The 15228-nt window shown below is 44.0% G+C and overlaps 1 protein-coding gene across 1 annotated transcript in view; it reads right to left on the minus strand.

The window, feature by feature from the left end:
• The window catches only part of ABCA4 (ATP binding cassette subfamily A member 4), a 154304-nt gene extending 143680 nt beyond the window's left edge, over window positions 1-10624 (minus strand). The window contains exon 1 of the mRNA XM_019501637.1: window positions 10460-10624. The gene's annotated coding sequence lies outside the window, so the exon portion shown is untranslated. The remainder of the gene's footprint in view (window positions 1-10459) is intronic.
• Between the last annotated feature and the right edge of the window lie 4604 nt (window positions 10625-15228).

Here is a 15228-nt window from a genome sequence, read left to right on the forward strand (position 1 = left end):
GGGGGGGGGGAGGGGGTGAATCGGGACAACTGCCCCAGCCCCCACACTTTGGGGGGCCCTGCGGAGCCAGGCGGAGTGGCCATGGTGACTCCACACTGCTGCTGCCTTCATGTCTGGCTGCTCAGCAACTCCCTCCCTCCACTGCCGAATCCACCTCTGGCTTCCTCACATCCAGGGGCAGGGCCCCGCAGAAGCTTATTTGCCCTGGGCCCCATACCCTGCTCAGGTCGTCTCTGAAGGTAGCTTTAAGTCTGCACTACCAATTATCACCAGGTAACCAAACAACCTCTTCGGTTACTTTGTCTAATGCTGTGCCAGAGGAACTTAGGAAAATACAGCTTCCTAATGGATGTTGATATACTGAAGGCCCAGAGCAGGTATTGCACCATAAGGGAATGCAGACTCTTCCATTCAAGGGAGATTTGCCTTTATATTGCTGGTGGGGATTGAGCCAATCCCAAATCATTCCTGGAGGAAACACTAATTGGGACTCTGGAAAAAGAAACCTGTCAGATACACAGAAGAAAAAAACGCAGTGGATTAAGCGAAATTCTGTATGGAGATGTCCAAATCTTGTTCGTTCCTGACCTGGGTCCCCACTGTGCTTTTTGAAAAGAGGCCAGGCACTCAACAATTAAACCACATTCTGCAGACAAAGGCCTGGGCACAGAGGTTTTCACTTCAGCTGAGCTGGCAGCACCAGATTCATGTTCAAATGCTACAGCATACCCTCAGATTTCATGAATAGCTACTTTACCATTCAAAGGCTCCTTGAGTCCCTGTCTCCTTCAAATGTAGATATGAGGCACTTTCAGTTATCCTAGAGCCATCTGTCCACAAGTAGTGAGTGGTCACAGGAAGAAATAAAGCTGGGCATTAAAAAAGATGATAATGACAATTTGGCAAATCACTAGTTATAAAGAGGCTGACAAGAAATATATGCTAATCTAGGCCTTCACTGAGGACTGCTCCAGCAGCAACCGATTTGAAATTGCTGCCACATTTTCTCTCAGCTATTAGTGTGGCATATGTGAATGATATTTCAACAGGAATCTTCAAATGGGCTTTCTACACAAAGATGCCAAGGAATCCAATTGCACTCTTTATCAAGGAAAGAGAGAAATATGCATGTGGTGGACACCAAAGGCCAGGTTCTGGCATGTCTCCTGCCAGAAAGACCACACCCAGCAGAAGCAGGCCAAGGCATTGGGAAGTAGCCAGCCCAAACCTAGCTCAACCAAACTGGTAAAAAGTCTGTTCCAGTTAGCCTCTGTGACAGCCATGGAAGGGAATTCAAGGCTTCATAGTTATGTCTATACAAACCATATCCTGGCAATGGCCCCTACCTCCACAGGCTCCCTGCACACACTGTTCTTTCCCCTGGTTTCATTAGCTTGTTCCTATTTTAATGATGGATTCCCATGGCCATCAACCTGGCCCCTTATTGGTAAGTCCTTCCCCACATAAGGTACACAAACTAGTGCAGCCATTTCCTTGCTGTTGTCAGCAAGGGGAACTTGCATAATAACAATACCGTAAGGCGTGACCAAGACAGCCAAATAGGACAATTATTGAACATTGCCCTGGAAAATCTATGTAGTAGTGCCATTATCTTCTGAATCTCAGTAAAATACCCAGTAGAAGGAAAAACCTTGGGGTAATGCATGGATTTATCCAGCTGTTGCTTGTTAGTTTAATTTGCTGGTTAGGTTTTACTGACAGTGATAGAGAGAGACAAAAATATAAGAGTTCCTTATATATGGAATAACTCATTAATGATGGATGGAAGTTAATGCCTGGCAAGTCCCAAAGATAATCCCCTATTAAGAGAAGAACAAACTAGTGTATTGTTCATTTGACGTCTTGAAGATTAAGAATTTAAAAGGGACTTGTCTTCTTAGTTTAAACTAGTGGTGTCAATCTCACACTGGGTCCTGGACCAAATCTGGACCATAATGGTTTTTTCTAAGCCAGATCCATGGGGCCAGCAGCAGCTGTGGCAGGTCTAGTGGTAGCAGCATGGGTTGGGTACAGGCACTACTGGTATCACAGGTCTGGGGCAGACGTTGGGATCAGGCAGTGAAGGTTGCACATACGGCCTTCACTTGCCTTCCTGCCACTGACAGCCATGTCCATTGGAGCACAGGGACCCCAAATTCTGTGGTTGAGCACACCCACTAACTGCACCTTTCAACATCCAGTAGCTTGCTGGACTTCTGAGAGTTTGGATGTTTGGCACCCCTGGTCTAAACCAACTATTAAACTTTTCCTTATAATAGTAATACTTGCTGTATTATTTGGCCCAGATAAGATGGAAAAGTCACACTCCACTATTAAATCACATTTCTGTATTGTTGCTAGCTTTACCAACGGTAGATGACAATATATTTGTTTCCAAAACCTTCACCATTTGTAAGGCCTTAATAGAAACTATGAGGAAAGAACCTAATTTTCCCATCAAGAAAGGGAGACAGATTTAAAGATGTGGGAGTTGAACTTGGCCTGGCAAGTGTCAGGACTGCACAGATTGAGATGTTAATAAACTGCATAGGATAAACTTCAATGACATTTGAAGTAGACAGAGAAATGGAAGGAAAGATAAATCTCAGGTTTTACAGCATGACAGCTTTCACTTAGAATAAGCCAGGGCCATTCTTTTTCATTTGGATGTCTGGAGAGACATACCGGTAAATGTAAGGTTAAGGCATGGGCGGTATTTGGTTACGTGGAGGAAAACTAATAAAATTATGGTTAATAGCATAGGGGACTGGTAAGGAGGGCACAGGGGGGCATGTGCCCCCCCTTACAGAGCTGTCCCCGCCACTGATGCCGGCTTCTGCGGGTGCTTGCCAGCCCTGTCCCTGCCGCCATCGGCTTCTGTGGATGCTTGCCAGCCCTATTCTCGCTGCCAGCTTCTGCAGGTGGCCCCCACAGACTCAAGAGGCACCAGTGGCCCATGGTTAATGGTCACGATACCACAGCACTTGGCAATAATATGTCAATATCTGAAGGCTTACCTTACACTCAGGATATATGTGGCCTTATAAGGAAAGCAGTTTTGCATAAGATCCATCTTCAATTTAAAGGCAGCATGGTGCTCTCAGAAAGATCAGCAATTACTTGAAATAGTTGTTTCAATGAGTAATTTGATTTGTCAGCTTCCAACAGCAGGTACTAAAAGAAATTAAACTCCTAGCATTTTAGAACTATTAACAACACTTTCTGGGTTTGTTCACATCAGAGAGAAAACCAGAATTACAAATTGTAGTTCTGTTTTCCATAAAGAAGTGAATGCAAACGTGTGCCTGTTACTGTTTAAAATGGTATTAAACTCCCTCCTGAAGGTAACACACACAGAGGAAGTGAGCCATATCCATAACATACGTTAATTTGTGCTGCGTTAATTTTACTTTAACAGGAAGCGATCTCTTTTCCAGGGTCCAAGTGTAAGGGCCAAGAAAAATAAAACGATTCTCTCACAAGAGGATTAGCAAAGCGTGGGAAGTCTCTTCTGCATTCCTGCTTGTGGAAGCACTGAAAAACAAAAGCTGTCATTCATTTTGTGCACTTTTCTCTTTACTGGCAGTTAATGGTACAGTGCAGAAGAACAATTTTTACATGCAAGAAGGAAAACCCTGGCACATTATTGGCTGAAGACAGGAAAAGGAAATAAAAAGTTTAATATAGTGTCTTGGCTACAGGCCATTACTAAAAACACCAACCAGCTTTGTTACAATACCTGAACATAGTATAAACAGAACAAAGGGTAAAAATGGATTCTTTCATTTTGGTCTTAAGGGTCCCTCTTTCACATACTTTTTCTTGTTTTTCTGGGCAACCAGGCAGCTAAGATGACAGTCTGTATAAGGTAAACGTTTTCAGAAGATTGCAGATAGCCTAGGTTTTGAGCTGGAGCAGTAAAAGCTAGGACAGAAACAGGGCTTACCCAGGTATGGGTGCTGAAGGGAGTCATATGATGAGCAAGGTAACTTCAATCATTTACCTCATGTGAGGTCAGGAGGAGTGAAGTCTAGAACCGAGTTAAATCAGTCGTATCATGTGAGCTGCTGCTTCCTGACTGGCTCCTCAGCAGTAAGCAATAGCTTTCCCTGATCTCATCCTTGAGCCAGGTAGTACATCCACTTTTCCAGAGGCCAGAGCCAAGTGGTTAGCAAGGGATCCCCTTACACTGATTATGCTGTATCAGTGACTCCTCATTATCAGGAACTGACAACTGTTTCTTTAAGTCTTATAGAAGCTATTGTGAGTTTAAAGAATATCTACCGTATGCTCACTTTCTACCTCAGGAGCCTGAACAACAGGCCCGCCAGCGCGTATTTCTGCACTGCCATGTGGTTAACAACAGCTTGTTTGTTCCTGTAGTTCTGAGACAAACTCCTCAACATTATTCTTGTAAATGATCACAACCCTTAAGATAACTTCTGTAAGTGATCACCACTCTGCGGAGCTGAGGCAGCAAACGTACAGCTACAGCCAGACAAATCTTGCCATCGTGAAAAAAGATCTTACTGAGTCTGTAGCTGTTGACACTTTCTCTGAGCGCCAGATATTTCATAAGGTGGCCCACATCTCAACTTTTTCCAATGGGGCTTGTTATCTTGCATGAATACTTTATGGTCTCTAGAAAACTGGATCCTCCTGATGTTCAGTCCCAGTAACTCAGGGATTAAACCTTGCTTTACAAATTAAATCTTGTTGACACATCAGATAGCATTGCCAGCACCCCAGATGTCCTGCCCGCTGATGGTTCTCTCAAACTTGGTTCATCCTGTTGGAAGACTGCCGTACATAAGGATTCTGGAGAAACTGTCTTTATATAGAGATTTTGTTTCACTCATACCTCTGCGTTTCTCAGTACACCCAAATTTGCAAAAAAAAATCCTTCTCTAGAGAGCGATAGGCCCACTAGACCAAAGAGAGATTTCCTGATAGACTGTCACCCTTTCATGCAAGGAGAGGAAGAGGCTGAATATGGCTGAAGACCCAATGCACATGTCTGCAAGATTATAAAAGCCATACTTTACATCCTGTTCTTTCCCATAACTTCTGCCATGACAACGGGGCAAAACTCACTTAGACATAATGCCTGTCAGGTTGACAGGAAGCTGACTGTAGCTTTGCTCCAACTCAGAATTCCAGAGACACGCACACAAGTCGCTGTGTCCTATCTTATGTAATGTTTGTTAAATAAATATGCATAGTCAGGATAGCTGAACTTGCATCTCAATAACTTAGTCTCAGCCAGTCTTTGCTTGTGGTCCAGACACAGACACTGTACTTCCCAAGGTGAATATCATCTACTTCATGGACCCAGGTGTGCAAATGTGCAGGTACACAACCATTGTAATAAAAGCTTTCTTATCTGTTCAAGGCAGTCTCTAGCTCTTTTCAGGCACCACCATAATCCCTCCACTGCCTTGCTGCCATACTTTCAATGGCTGTTCATAAGTTTGAAGGCTATAATGGGAAATCATGAAAATGTCTATAGTTTTGTAACATGTTGCCTGATTTGGACAACAATTGCAGGGATGCCCTTCTGAGGGCATGAAACCTGCCAAGTTTCAAGGAGATAGGTTAAGGGGTTTCTGGGAAACTACATCTCAAACTGCTGACAAGCAACTCATCACTTACTGGCAGCAGTAGCCTGCTGTCATTCCTCACGCAGATCTGGGGGCCCGTGCTCCCCAGGAGGGCTGCAGGGCTGTGTCAGACTCCTCCTGAGGGCGCAGGCCCCTGAATCTGCACGCAGGATGACAGCAGGCTGCTGCTGCCAGCTGGGACAAGCACTGGGTGCAGCACCTGCCAAGCGCCAGAAAGCCTGGTGTTGCCACTGGCCCCAGCTGGCAGCAGCAGCATGCTGTCATTCTGGGGAGCCCACACAGATCTGGGGGCCTGCACTGCAGCAAGCCCGGCTTTGAAACTCAAAACATTTCAAGTGTGCTTGTTTCATTTCAAAGCTGTTTCAAAGCCTTTTGTTTTGTTTTGATTTCGCTGTTTCGAGCTCGAAACACGTCGAAACAGCTTTGAAATGAATCGCCCATCAAAATTTTGTACAGCTGTACTGGCAGAGGTGTCAGTGGCATGGGTGTGCAGTGCTCTGCTGCATCCTACTTAGCTCACCTGCTGTGCATCTTAAAATGTAAAAGAACAAAAGAAAACTATCATTTTTCATGGCACACTCCCACCCCTCTCACAGCACACTAATGTGCTGCAGCACATCCTTTGGGAATCACCAATTTAAAACCCTGACTTAAACCTGGCCTGTGTCAGAAATGACTAGAAGTTCACTGACATCTGAGAGCCATCAGTGAGCTATGTGATTAAATCCAATGGTTTTGATCTAAATTTTATTATACATACATTTCTATCATGACTTGTAGTTGTTCTTGCTGTAGCATCAGCAGTGAGATGAAGGGCTGAGCGGAGGTTTAGGACAGAAGTCCCCAAGTCCACTCAGACCAAACTTGAGGTACACTGGCACCACCTGTTCTTTATGTCAGGAGGACTTCCGTTGCCAAGGCAATTCATCATCCCATACTTTTCCTATTCAGCACACTAACATCAAAACATTGTAATCAAAAGCCAATTATTTTGTGAAACAGGCCTGATCACATGTCCTCAGAGAAGGCTGCACCTGACTAACGGATTAAACTAAACTGTAATCTTTCTTAATTAGATTATATATCTCCTTTGAAGGTATGTTATATTTGCTGTGTCCACCTACGTAGGCTGGGTCTCGGATCTACTTCTCCCATGCAGTAAAACAGTGGGAGTTGTGAGAATAAACATGGATGCTTTTGTGAGGCATTTCAATTCACACTAGGGTAGCCAGCTCCAGCCTACAGAACACAGGGTATTATGAGTTTCTAGCTAGCTCCATTACAGTTGGCACTCTTTCACTCTAAGGATTTCCTAACTATTAATTGTTGTCAGAAAAAATTGAGATTCCATTAAATTTTGGAATGTAGCGAGTATATTGCATGTAAATAAGCGTTTTAAGACAATCCTTGTATTATCTCCATTTGAGATCTGAGATCATAAAGGTCTCTGTGATTTGGGAGACAATACAGATATGTACAATACCCTCGTAACTTTTGAAGCAACCTCTAGTCCAAACCCCAATATACAGTGTGATGTGGTACAAAAGTTTTACAAACCTAACTTTGGGGTGGCTACATAATTTATAAATGAGAAATCCCCTAGTGAATTGTGCTGGTCCACACAGAAGCCAAAAATCCTTGACACCATTCTGTATCCCCATAAATGCCACATTTTCAACAGCTAACTATTTTTAAAATATCAGAGTTTTATCAGGATTTTTTAATTCTCTCAGCATGTAAAGGCAAACTGCCATAAATACTATGGGTCTAATGCACTAAAAAACAGCCCAGTACACTGTCCAGCAAAATTCAAGAGCAGCATTGACTTTACTGTTATTTTTAAGATTAAAAAAAACTGAGCAGGAGAAATACCTTAAAGAAGTAAGGTGAGTGGCATCAATGAGATGAGGGTTGCACGATCTCCACAAAGTAATAGAACAAAGAGGACTAACATGCTACAGAGTTTGCCTCCATATAATTACTTCCTATAGGTAACCCATCTTACAGGTGGTTTTGGCAGCTGTAGGTCCACATGTTAATAAGGGTTTACATTCTTCTGCTGAGCCAAGGTGTACATACACAAAGCATATTAGGTGTACTAATTCCCATCTAATGCATACGCACCTGGGTTTAGATTTTCAAAGGAGCTGAAGGGAGTAAGACAGCCACATGGGTCAGGCACCTACCTCCCTTCAGCTCCTCGAAAGATGTCAGCCTGCTTACCCAACAGAAATGCACAAACAGAAGTGTCCCTTTCACCCTTTAGGCCAAACCCAGAACAGCCTAAAGTAAAATTTTATGAAATACATGACCGGTAATCACTGAGACCCATACAACCCCATATAACTTTTTCCTTGTGGCTACATGAACAGATACCTCAAGGCAGCATCACCCTATTTCATCTGGAAGGAACCTCTCTCCTTTCTGAGACAGATGATCAGAAAATCCTGCCAGTTTAAAAAACTTTTCTTAGTGCTAAGAGTTTACTACATTCTAACCATGGGGACTTGAACACTAAGATACAATTAATTCAATGGTTCTCAACCTTCCTAGACTCAAGGCATCCCTGGGAAAATGACAGCTCTTAGTTTTCACTTGGTTTATGACTACAGGAAAAATAGAGCAATTCTTCAACTCAGAAATTATAACAGGTCAAAATGTTTTTAATGCTATGGATTCTTATTTGAATTCTCTGGATTTATCACATGAACTACTTAACAGTGCTAACACTGAAGCAGCAGCCTGGTTGACAATCAATGTATTAGTTGGATACAAATGGCATCAAGGCAGTATGAGCTTCATTGTGCTCACACTATAAGAGCAGATCTGCTCCCAGAGCTACATAATGAACTATGACTCATTGGACTGCTCTGAATCGCAAAAATCAGTCTGTAGCAATCGCTGATAAAAATGGTCAGGATGCTATGAGTACATCTAAGCAGTGCTGTGCTGAGACACAAATTTTGCTTCGTGCTTCTGAACTGTGGCTACGCTGCTTCTGATTTGGAAGATAACCTACGTGGAACCTCTGTGCCTCATATAGACGTACTTCCAAAATTACACACGTAGAAAAAAAATTTCTTCCAGTCTTGGCTGACTGCGTGGCAGAGTAAGTCTTCCTACAAACGCAGAGCAACCAGGAGTGTTGCACCCTAGGAGATAGTCTGGGTGAGGCAGCAGGAAAGCAACAAGGCTAGGCCCCAGGTCCTTGCAAGGGCAGCAAGTGAGACTTACTTCCTTACAGTAAAACAGTTCTTTATAAGATCCTCCAAATAAAGTATTGTTTCCACACCTCAAACCTCGTTAAGATACGACACACCGTACGCAGCAGCTTTGTTGCCCTGAGCCGGCTCAACTGTTGCTTCAGGCACAAGCTAATAGATACTGTGGCTGTGAGAGGTCAAGTTAATGAAGGACTCCTTTTCTTTTGCTCATTAGGACCACAGACAAACAGCAGCCATCTTGGCAGTCGTTACAGCACGGTGTCTGAATGCTTTTATTAATCTCTGCTTCTACTCCAGCAAAGAAAAAAAAATCAGATTTCTCACTTAAGACACTTTTGGAGGGTTGATTTTGGTGGAAAGGATGCATGTGTATCCAAGTAAATACAGCAATAGGAAAATGTCACTCTCCTAATGACCCTACAAACTAAATGGATGGCAGGTAGATAAATGACAGGATACAACCCAAACCAACCGATGGAAGAATGATGTGGGATTTATTGGCTTCATAAGTTCCTTGAATATTTTGCCACCCATTTTGTCCTGTTGGATTCTGGACAGGTTTGCTTATTTAGGGACACTTTGGAGCTTTCCAGGCCTTTATGAAACATGAGTGGGGAGGACTTGGAGGAAAGGATGGAGCTGTTGCAGGTTGGGTGAGATAAGGCATTAGTAGCATATCAAGCTGTGTCAAAAAACAGGATAAGAGAGGAAAGGGCAAACAGAGGAGGAGGAGAGCTGTGTAGCTTGAAAGGGAGGAAAGGAAAAGGGGTGCCTAGCAATGAGAGTAGAAAAGATGATGGGAGCTAGATAGCAATGTGAGAAGAATGCTGACATGAAAATAGTATAGAGAATAAGAAAAAGCCAAGGAAATTTCCTTCTAAGAGCAAAATCAAGGAATCAACAGGAAACTACAACTATCCTGATTCCTCTGAATGCCACAATAAAGATGAACTTGACACCACAGGCTGATTCTTCCTGCCTATACATGACTACAGAACAGGGCACCTACTTGTAAATGAAGTCCAAAGCACACCAAGCGGGTATGCATAAAGTCTCTTCCTTACATTTGGCTAAATCCTGTACATTTAACAAATACTCTTGTGGATGGCAGCAGGGGTTCTGTGTCAGGGAGGCCAGGAGGACTTGTCCCTAACATTTAACATAATTGATCTTTTGTGACATTGAAGACTCGGGATTATTATCCTGTCTAGTCACAAATTTAAGTTTCTTCTAGGTTTCTTCATATGGCTATAAATAAATGAACAAACTATTTGTTGACAGAAGCACAATTTCTTAATACCTACCCCCACTTCCACTGGGAGACAAAACCATGTTATATAAGGGAAAAAAAAAATATATATATATATATATATATATAGCAAAGCATTTATATATATATAATGCAAAGCATTATAGCATAAAAATCTCAGATGGCTTTTCCAGATGAAGACTGAATCACCGTGCTCCTCTTCCCCACCACACCAATAGGGCTGTACACAGCGTTTGAGGTCAGCATCCAAAGAGATTCATTTAGACCTCTGCCAGTTTAGAGGGGGACAAATACACTAGGACTTTCAACCAGTATCAGTGAAAGACATGAAGTCGCCAACTTACCTCAGGGGTGAAGCAGCACAGAAAACATTGTCCTGCTGTCAACAATTAGAAGGTTTCTGAAAGGAAGTTCAGCACGGCAACAGAGGAATGCAGATTTTAGAAGTTAGTGCTTGCAAAATAACACAGCTCAGTTGTAAGGAGATTGCTTTAATCCCCCACTCAGTGTGGAACAGCTCAATCTGAGAGTTTAAGCACCTTGCAAAAAACAAATATCTGATGTACGCAGGTATGACTGAGCCTGCACAAAGAAAGTGACACTTCCCTTGAGACCCTAACACACGTGGCATTTGGAAGCAGGGCTCAGAACTGTGCCTCTGGTAGCAGCAGGGATCCTGCAAAACAAAGAGGTGTCATGACTAATTAGGTCAGGAAGTTCTAGCAGTCCGAACTCTGTCAGTGCTCCAGAAGGGTCAGGTGAGTGCAGCACAACTGCAGGGAATGTAATTGCCATGCAAAGCTGACACAGAAAGGGCATGTTGCCAGTGCTGGCGCACACAATATTAGCACTTAGCTTGGCACCCAGGAGCACTGTGTGGGGCTGGCTATGTTTTAAAAACAATTAAATTATAACTTCTTAATTGCTTAGAACATTTATCTAAATACAACTCCCTGATTTGCATCAAAATTGGAAGAAATCCTAGGGCATGTTGTTTGCATCTTCTGTGAAAAACAGAGCTGAAATCTTTTCCATTGTTTGTGAGGGATAAGGAGGTCCCAGGTACCTGGGCATGAGCAAGTTGGGGTTCTCATCCCAACTCTGCACGGCCAAGCTGCTCCGTGCAAGTCTGGGTGCAACACTTCATCTCTCTGTACACCTGTTCTGCTTTTGTTTGCTTGTGTTTCATTCATTTATGTCTGTCTTGTTTGATAGAATTATATGCTCTTAAGGGTGGAAACTTTTTTGATTTGGGTCAGTGTCTAGCACAAGGGAGCTCCCATCTTGATTGGACTTCTTGGCCCTACAATATTATTTACTAAATATGACAGCTGCTGATTTTGACTTTTTAACCAGATGAGACTCAACACACAAGATCTCAATGAGAATTCATTTTGGATACCTACAAGTGTTACATTTAGATTGCCTAACTGGTGAGGATGATCTAACAGCCCAGTGTACACGTATTCACAGGGCTTAAGTTGTCCTAAAAGTGGCGTGCCCAATCTAAAGTTAGTTCACCTCAGATATGAACTAACTTTACATCAGCAAAGGGCTAACCTGATCTAGCAAGGGTTAACTTGACTTAATGAAAACCTATACTAGATCACAGCACAGCATAGCGTGTAGGGCTGGGAAAGGCTCATCCACTCACCACGTGCTTTTGTAATCCGCTGAGCCTGACTGGGCTACGTTTCACTGACCCCTGAACCGGGCAGTTGCCTCCCCGCAACCTCTACCCCCACTCCTGCCAATCCCCTGCCCCAACGCATTACCTCCCACAGGTGGCATGTGATGAACACTTGCATGCACAGGATCCTAATTCAGGTTCATGGGGATTCACAATATGCCACCTAAACCTGAGCCAGGTCTTGTGAATGCTTGTTCACACCCTTAGAAAAAAAGCCTGCTGAGGAAGGAAACCCCTTCCTCAAGCTGCAATTTGTTTTGAAATGTGAATTAATTTACAAATGTTGTATTTTCAGGCACAAATATTGTATTTCAGAGATTTAAAATGTAAATAGTATCTTTTAAAAATAGATTTAAATAAAGCAATTCGATATCATAAGACTGTGGTAGCAGAGCCTTGCAGAACTGTTGAACGTTTCTAGCCAAAGCAGAGAATCCAGTCAACTCATCTTTGAGGACAACTTGGCATTTTTACTTGCCCATCATGAAACTACTTGTCTACACAAGAGGGATTTTGCAAGTCTGATCTCTCTCTAGAAAGCCATGCAAAGGAACATTAAGCCATTTTTTTTCTCCCACACTTTTGACAAACTCTCAACAGCAGCCCAACCTCATGGCCATAAAAATGGGTTTACTATAATTCCCTGAGAAACCCCAGGTGTGGAATATACTGGCAAGGAGGGGCCCCAGAGTCAGATCTCCAAGAGCCCCCAGCTGTTGATTAAACAGGATGGTCTTTCAAGAGACTTCAGCCTTGTACCTTGGTTCAGTGGTCTCCAAAGTGGGGTGCACGCACCCCAGGGGGTGCACAAGACAATCCATTGGGGTGCAGGAAGAAAATATTAGAACTTCTATTTATGCACTGGCGCCCTCACTCAGTCCATATGTCAGACGGTCACGTGTCATGTACGGTCTGCGAGGTATCCTGAGGGAAGTGTGGGAGTTCCACAACGCGGAGGGGTTGACGGTGGCGCCCTCACTTATATATTGGGGATGCGTGCTCAAAATGTTTTTACTGATAGGGGTGCACGAACAAAAAAGTTTGGAGACCACTGCTTTAGTTCAGCAAGTGGCAGAATATTTGTACTGTAGAACTTACTGCCACTGGACTTCTGCTCCAGCAGTACAAAATTTGGGCCAGTCTCTGTCTGTATTGAATATAGTTAAAGTTCTCCCTTGCTTTGTCAGGGGCAAAGGGAACTAATTACATTAAGTTAATTCCCTAGATTCATGGGACTATTCAAGTGAATTTCATAAACATCATATGCTTTTCCTCTGGAAATTAAAAAGTCATGTGGGTCCCTTACTGAATGTAGGACAGAGGATGCAGCAAAGGCTGAAGTTACTCAATGCCTTTTTCACTTCAGTCTTCACAAGCAGGTCAGCTCCTAGACTCCGCACGTGGCAGCACAATCTGGGGAGGAGGCGAGTAGCCAACAGTGGTGAAAGAACAGGTATGGGACTATTTAGAAAAGCTGCACATATACAAGTCCACGGGGCTGGAAGGGATGCACCTGAGGGTGCTGAGGGAGTTGGCTGATGAAACTGCAGAGCTGCTGACCATCATTTTGGAAAACTCATGGTGATCAGGAGAGGTCCCAGATGATTGGAAAGGGCAAACATAGTGCCCATATTTAAGAAAGAGAAAAAGGAGGATCCAGGGAATTACAGACTGGGCAGCCTCACCCCTGTCCCTGGAAAAATCATGGAGCAGATCCTCAAGCAATCCATTTCTAAGCACCTAGAGAAGGTGATTAGGAAGGGTCAGCACTGATTCACCAAGGGCAAGTCATACCTGACCAACCTGATTGCCTTCTGTGAGGAGATGACTGGCTCTGTGTATACGGGAAGAACAGTGGACTTGATATACCTTAACTTTAGCAAGGCTTTTGATGCAGTCCCCCTCAATCTAAGGAAGTATGGGCTGGATGTAAGCATGGACTGTAAGGTGGATAGAAAACTGGCTGGAACATCTGGCTCAGACAGCAGTAATCAATGGCTCCATGTCTAGTTGGCAGCTGGTATCAAGTGGAGTGCCCCAGGGGGTCAGTCCTGGGGCCAGTTTTGTTCAGTGTCTTCATTGAGGACTTGGGAGATGGCATAGAGTACACCCCTCAGCAAGTTTGCAGATGACACCAAGCTGGGGGGAGTAGTAGATACGCTGGAGGGTAGGGCTAGGATTCAGAGTGACATAGACAAATTGGAGGATTGGGCCCAAAGGAATCTCATGAGGTTCAACAAGGACAAGTGCACTCAGGACTGAACAATCCCAGGCACCAGTACAGGCTGGGGGGTGACTGGCTGGGCAGCAGCTCTACAGAGAAGGACCTGGGGGGTTACAGCAGACAATAAGCTGAATATGAGCCAACAGCATGCCCTTGATGCCAAGAAGACTAACAGCATACTGGGCTGCATTGGTAGGAGTCCTGCCAGCAGGGTCAAGGAAGTGATTATTCCCCTCTATTCAGCATTGATAAGGCTACATCATCGTGTTCAATTTTGCCCCCCCCCCCCCGCTACACAAAGAATTTGGACAAACTGGAGAGAAACCAGTGGGAGGAAATGAAAATAGTGAGGGGACTGGGACACATGATTTCTGAGGAGAGGCTGATGGAACTGGGCTTGTTTAGTCTAAAGACTGAGGGGATTTAATAGCAGCCTTCATTTACCTGAAGGGGGGTTTGAAAGAGGATGGACCTAAGCTGTTCTCAGTGGTAGCAGATGACAGAAAAAGCAGCAACAATCTCAAGTTGCAGCAAGGGCAGTTTAGATTAGATATCAGAAAGAATGGTCTTACTAGGAGAGTAGTAAAACACTGGAACAGGTTACCCAGAGAGGCTGTTGACTCTCCAACCTTGGAGGTTTTGTAAGACCTGGCAAGAGAAAGCCTTGGCTGGGAGGATCCTGCTTTGAGAAGGGGGTTGGACCAGATGACCTTCTGAGGTCCCTTCCAACCCTAACTTCCTCTGATTCTATGCATTGTGTGCACAGTTTGACAGATTTCTGTGAGACTTGCAGCAGTGACTTGAAATGGCTGGAAGACATCAGAGATGGGGAATCCAGATGAAAGCAGTAATATGTATTGGGCATCTTTTGTCTATCTGGTTCCTTTACTAAACATTTTTTTCTACCAGCAGCTATGACCAAGCACGAGGGATATTCTTGGATCTGTGGGCTTTTGTGAGCCCAATTAAGTAGACAGGAGCCCACTCTGGAGCAAGGCTGGTAAAACAGTGCATCTCCTTAGGCTGGTAGAAGGGGAAGGGGAGAGAGTGGGAAGAGTACAGCTTCCCCAGAGTAGGAATGCCCAGATGGTTGGTTGGGGAGCTCTCAGGCAGCTTCTGTGCAGCACGGCAGGCTCACTGGCAAATTTTAGACATCTTAGACTAGAAGACCTGAACCATGCTGCCTCCAGGTGACCCCC

Source organism: Gavialis gangeticus, unplaced genomic scaffold (assembly GCF_001723915.1).
Source record: "Gavialis gangeticus isolate Ggan-Ray unplaced genomic scaffold, GavGan_comp1, whole genome shotgun sequence".
Taxonomy (NCBI): domain Eukaryota; kingdom Metazoa; phylum Chordata; order Crocodylia; family Gavialidae; genus Gavialis; species Gavialis gangeticus.